Source organism: Thalia democratica, unplaced genomic scaffold (assembly GCF_965202585.1).
Source record: "Thalia democratica unplaced genomic scaffold, ktThaDemo2.hap1.1 HAP1_SCAFFOLD_1022, whole genome shotgun sequence".
Taxonomy (NCBI): Eukaryota; Metazoa; Chordata; class Thaliacea; order Salpida; family Salpidae; genus Thalia; species Thalia democratica.
In genome coordinates this window covers 1-6,492 of record NW_028139953.1, presented here as the reverse complement: position 1 = coordinate 6,492, position 6,492 = coordinate 1, and the positions used below count along the sequence as shown (strand labels likewise).

At 25.1% G+C, this 6,492-nt stretch overlaps 1 non-coding gene across 1 annotated transcript; it reads right to left on the bottom strand.

The window, feature by feature from the left end:
* Positions 1–3,291: 3,291 nt before the first annotated feature.
* Positions 3,292–3,410, bottom strand: LOC145847643 (5S ribosomal RNA). Its single transcript, XR_014371427.1, has one exon. It is a non-coding gene; the product is annotated as a 5S ribosomal RNA (ribosomal RNA).
* Between the last annotated feature and the right edge of the window lie 3,082 nt (positions 3,411–6,492).

The following is a 6,492-nucleotide window of genomic DNA, read 5'->3' as shown; positions in this document are numbered from 1 at the left end:
ACTATCCGAGGGCGTTTAAACCCGTTGCTCGACTGAGCGTTTTTACTGTATAAATACAGACCTTTTCTATCACTCGGCTTAAAAGCCTTGCGAACGTTACTGAAAGTCGGCGCCGGCCTTTTGCTGTTTAAAGCGCCAGCCCGCGTCGACTGCAGCATGCAGCTATACAACTGACTGTTCTTTTCCCGACCAACCGTTTGCCTTCTGCCGGTTAACTCGTCAGCAGCAACACGCCATCTGTCTGCTGCAGTTACCCGCCTCGAGCCGTGCCTGCGTCGGCTACTCGTCTCGACGACTTCGCAAAGCTATAAGCCTACCGCCGCTGGACGCTTGTAGTTTTTCATACGCTGCTCCGATGCGTTTACATAGCACGTTCGCCGCCGCTGCAATAGCCGCGCCTCGGGTGCTAAACAGTAATGCTTTAAGCCCGCTTTCTCGCCAAGTCGACCGAACGCACAAACACGTCTCTCTCACTAGTGTAAAGTAATGCATACGCGTATGATGCTCAAATGTTGTTGTTGAACTTTTTTGCCGATTTTTCCCGATTTTTTTTAAATTTCTTTGTTTCTTTTCAATTTTTTTAATATTTTAAGCTTATTTATGCTACGTTTAAATGTTTTAATACTTTTTTTATACTTTATTTAATATGTTTAAAAGAAATAAATAAAAAATAATATATATAAACTACTTTTTATAATGTTTTAAATATGTTTGTTTATTATAAATAAGCTTTATTTGTATTATTTTTTATTTAAACTTACTTTTTAAATCTTTATATTTGTTTTATCGTTTTAAGCACATTGCGATAAATATAATAACAAAACAATTGAATAAAAATAATAATAAAAAAAAAAATAAAAAATAAAAACATAAGCTTATTTTATATGTTTCATTTTATTTTTATTTAATAACCTTTTCAAACCTTAATACTCGTTTTTATTTTTTAAGCAGATCGCGATAAATATAATAAACAAACAATTAAATAAAAATAAATAAAAATAAAATAAAAAAATCAAACATAAGCTTATTTTATATGTTACATTTTATTTTATTTAAAACTTACAATTTAAACCTTTGTATTTGTTCTATTCTTTTAAGCACATCGCGATAAATATAATAAGCAAACAATTAAATAAAATAATAATAATAAAAAAATCATAAACTTATTTTATATGTTTCATTTTATTTTTATTTAAACTTACTTTTTAAACCTTTATAGTTGTTTTATTTTTTAAGCACATGGCGATAAATATAATAAGCAAACAATTAAATAAAAATAATAACAAATAAATAAAACAATACAGCTAAACTATAAAAAGAAAACTAAATAACTGATAAATACTTGTAAAACATTATTTGAAAAATGTATTTTGAAACACAACACGATTGATTTATAAATAATAATATATTTTTAATTTGTGTAGTTTATTGAAAGTAGTCTCCTTATTTGCTTCTGGTTTTACTTGAGTTACACAACGTTAAATAAACATACTTAACTAAAAATACTGTCATTTTAATAAAACTAAGTACAAATACATTGAATTAACATAGAACTTTAAAAAGCCTTCGCTAGTATCTGTTGGTAACAGTAAATAACCTATTATGACTCACAATACAAGAGTGCGAAATTTATTTTTTCATTTGATTTTTCAGGTATTTATTTATTTGTGGAAATAAACTTTTTTATTACATTAGAAACTAATAGAATTTTTCCTATAACTATACCTATTATTATATTTAGTATGCTTAAAAGTAATAAAATGAAACGTCGCGATTATATAATAAACAAACAATCAAACAAACAAAGAAAAAAAAAAAAAAAACTATTTTTTTAAACTTATAATTTTATAATTTCAACTATATGTCTTATTTTATTTTCATTAAACTTACTTTAAACCTCTGTATTTGTTATATATATTTCAACACAATACGATTAAACTATAAGACAAACAACAAAATAAAATAATCACATTAATAAATACACTAAGCAAATAGCTAGAATAAATATAAATAGTTCAATATATACAATATATTTCTTCCATTTTTAAGTTACTTGTTAAACATATTTATTTAAACATGTTTCTTTAGAATATAAAACTAGCAGTTCTACAAATAAAGAAATTAAAAAGCCAATACACATAACACTAACTTTTCATAAATTAGATATGCAAATATGAACAAAATAATAACTAAATTGTTAAGCTTTTGTAAACTGTGAACTTATAAACTTATAATAACAATTGCATATTCACTATTCACAATAGCTTTTTATTTAGTACACAACTGGTCTGTAAATTGTGTAGTTTATTGAAAGTATAATCCCGTTTTGCTTCTGGTTTAAATAAAGTTATACAACACATACTAAAGTAAATTAAATAAAGTAATTCACTACTATCTATTATATAAAACCAATTTACAAAATACATTAAAATAAATAAAAATGAACTTTGAACTTATAATAATAACTGCATATTCACTATTCAGAATTGCTTAAATTTAGTACACAACTGGTCTGTAAATTGTGTAGTTTATTGAAAGTATAATCCGTTTTTGCTTCTTGTTTAAATAAAGTTATATAACACATACTAAAGTAAATTAAATAAAGTAATTCACTACTATCTATTAAATAAAACCAATTTACAAAATACATTAAATTAAGTTAAAGTGAACTTTGAACTTATAATAATAACTGCATATTCACTATTCAGAATTGCTTTAAGTTTAGTACACAACTGGTCTGTAAATTGTGTTGGTTCTATTCAAGTACTCTCCTTGTTTGTTTTGTTTTAGTTGTATCACATTCAATACACATAATAAAGTAAACCAAATAAACTCTATTAATTTAAACTAAGTACAAATACATTAAGTTAATACAAAACTTTAAAAAGCTTTTGCTAGTATCTGTTGGTAACAGTAAATAACTTATTATGACTCACAATACAAAAGTGCAAAATTTATTTTCGTTTGATTTTTCAAGTGATTTGTTTGTGGACAAAAAAACTTTTAAGTTTTAGTATAAAAGACTAATTGTATTAATTTTAACTCAGAAAATTGTACTCTACAAGATGGTGCCATTATTTTTTCGATATCTCAAACTGGTCAAACCACTTTTTTAGCGCTCTAATTGGTTTAAACAGCAAATAACGTTATCTGATTGGCTTACGTTTTTATTTGCTAATAACTAGAATTTACTTTTTCTTTTAAGCGTTAAAGAAATGTAAATAAACGAGTAATATGTATAAATAGGTCAGAAAGAAAAAATAGTACAAAAAGATGAATTCAAAAAGCAAAAGCCTACGGCACGTGGTATTCCCAAGCGGTCACCCATCTAAGTACTAACCACGCCCGACACTGCTTAACTTCCCAGATCGGACGAGATGGGGTGTGCTCAGTGTGGTATGGTCGTAGGCGTTTGAAAGCGTTTACAAGCCTTTATAAACCCTTCGGTTTGTTTAAAAAACCTATTTGCACTTGATTTACAATCAATTTGATATTTTAAAATTATTCCTTATAAAATTTTAACCTGAATTAACCTTTTTTTTTGTTTTTTTTTATCAACAGTTACTCCCAAACTGTACTAAAACTGTATTGTAACTGTACAAAAGTGTTTGTTTAAATAATTGTTTATCTATAAATTACCTAAGACCAGGACAAGTAGAAGTAAAGTTTATTGAATTATTGAATTAAATAAATAAAATCGTAAAAATAAAATAATACAATATGTTTACAATTTGTCATTGATCTATCCATTTATGTTATTGCATTACAAATACAAACATTGCATACATTCAAGAGTATTATTCATCATTTCAATATAATAAGTTTTAAATTTATATTTATTTTTAAATAATTCCTGACATTTTAGATTACCTGAGATTTTTTTTTAATTAAATTAATTTTAGTAATTATATACTTGACGTTCTATTTTGTTTAATTTGATAACTCAACCATGTTTATATTTTTTTATAGTTTAACAGAACTATTAAACTAAAAGACATTACATACAGCTTCTAAAAGTTTTAAACACCTTAAAAAAGTAATATATAAAATAATTGATAAGAATATTAAACTTATAAAAATTTAGTAAAAGGTTATATAAACGTTATTTAAATTAATATAAGATAGTTAACTTATTTTTTCATTTAATGTGATATAATATATAATATATTTTGAGAGACAATTAATTAACGTAAACAATGTCATAGTGGAAACTGCATGTCTGCTAAAAACGTAAAACGCAAAACTGCTTTAATAAATCACTAAATAACAAAAAAATTGCCTGTCTAGCAGGCGTTCAAATTCAAATGACAAAGAAATTTAACTCCGGCTCTCAAGTATATGTCTTGCGTGACGACTAGCGGGACTCGATCTCACAACCTTCCGCTTATGAGTTAGCTGTCAAGACCAAAGACCCAACGCCACGACAAAGATAAAGAAATATTTTGCTATATAAATAGGTTGATTTTTATAATTTTGTCAATTACAATTACATGTCAATTACAGTGTCAATTTGAATTTAAATTAAATTAATTTTAGTAATTAAATACTTGACGTTCTAGTTTGTTTAATTTGATAACTCAACTATGTTTATTTATTTTTTACTAATTTTAAAATTATTATTATACAATATATTTGTTATATTATATTTATTTTATTACTTAAACTTATTATATACATTTAATATATAATATTATTAAATAACTTTATTAACGAATTAAAAACAAAATATTATTATTATTATGTTATTAATTTAGTGTTTTATTTTAAAGATATATTAAAGAACTAAACAGATATTACCCCTAAAAAACTTTGTTAATAATATATAAAAAGTACTCAAAGTCAGATTCGGAAATATATATACTGTTTTTTTTCATCAATATTGCAGGTCTGCGTAGCCGGGGGCTGTAATCTAGCTGCCAGCAGGCCTGAAATGGTGGCCACTATTGTTCAATGTTCAACTTCAAATTCTTTGAGATTATACTGTACTATCTATCTATTTAACAAATCTATCTAACAAATGTTGTTCAATCTAGGTTGTGGGTACTTGGGTCGAGTAATGCCTTTGACTTACAATCTGTTGTGGATTGTCAATATTTCTCTATCTATCAATAAACAAATCTATCTAATAAATGTTGTTCAATCTAGGTTGTGGGTACTTTGGTCGAGTAATGCCTTTGACTTACAATCTGTTGTTGATTGTCAACATTCCTCTATCTATCAATAATGATTATATTCAATATTAAATGTTGATTAATTCAGTTGTAAGAAAACCAGTGCGCTGGTTAGGTTGGGAGGCCTTCGACTTACAATCTTTGGGATTATCAACGTTCATCACAAGTACAGTAACGATCTCATTGAATTTCCAGTTGGAACATTGGATTGTAGTGGTGGCCTACTCTTTTTTGCCTAGTTTGACAAACTATTGTATATATATTGTATAACTTTATTTGTATTATTTTTTTTTTAAATTACTACTTATTATTAAAGAATTAAATTTTCTCCATTGTTTTCTCCATCGCGAACATTAAAAAAAAAAACTATGTATTTGAACTGTTTTTTATATGTTTTGTTTTATTTTTATTCAAACTTACTTTAAACCTCTGTATTTTTTATACAATACGATTAAACTATATAACAGAAAAATAATTAAATAATCAAACTATTGAATAAGCAGTTAAATAGTGTGTTTTTTTATGCTTCTTTCATTTTTAACTTACTTGTTAACCATATTTCTTTTATTAAAGTATAAAACTAACAGTTACTAAAATAAAATAATCATAAAGTCAATACACAAAACACTAACTTTTTATAATTTAAATATGCAAACATGAATATAGTTATGAAGTAAAGTTATTCAAAGCTTATAATTATGAAACTTTTGTATAATATTTTTGTTTTTTTTTTGTAATAACTACAAAATTGGTATTTTAGTTTATTGTTAGTAACTAAATATTTATATTTATTATACTTAAAAAAAACTTCTATACTAACTCTAATTTCAAAGCATATTAAAACATACAAATTTTACCAACTAAATATTTATTTTTATTTTTATTATTATAACTTTCAAACATAAGCTTGTATACCTTATATACCTATATACCTCATATAGGAGGCTTGACATAACATAACATTATTAATTCTTTTTGTTTGAAATAAACTCATTTAGTTATTAGTAAATTACAACATAAATGTTTATAACAATAAAACTAAGATTTAGCTTTTGAGTTAGTAAACTTTGATAGTTTTCTTTTAATAGTTTAATAGTCCTTATTTAAGTTCAAACAAAATTGCTATATATTTAATACACATACAAAAGTAAACTAAGTAAACGTAATTCAATAGTTTCTATTAAGTAAAATTTATTACAAATACATTAAGTTAATACAAAACTTTAAGAAGCTTTTGCTAGTATCTGTTGGTAACAGTAAATAACTTATTATGACTCACAATACAAAAGTGCAAAATTTATTTTCGTTTGATTTTTCAAGT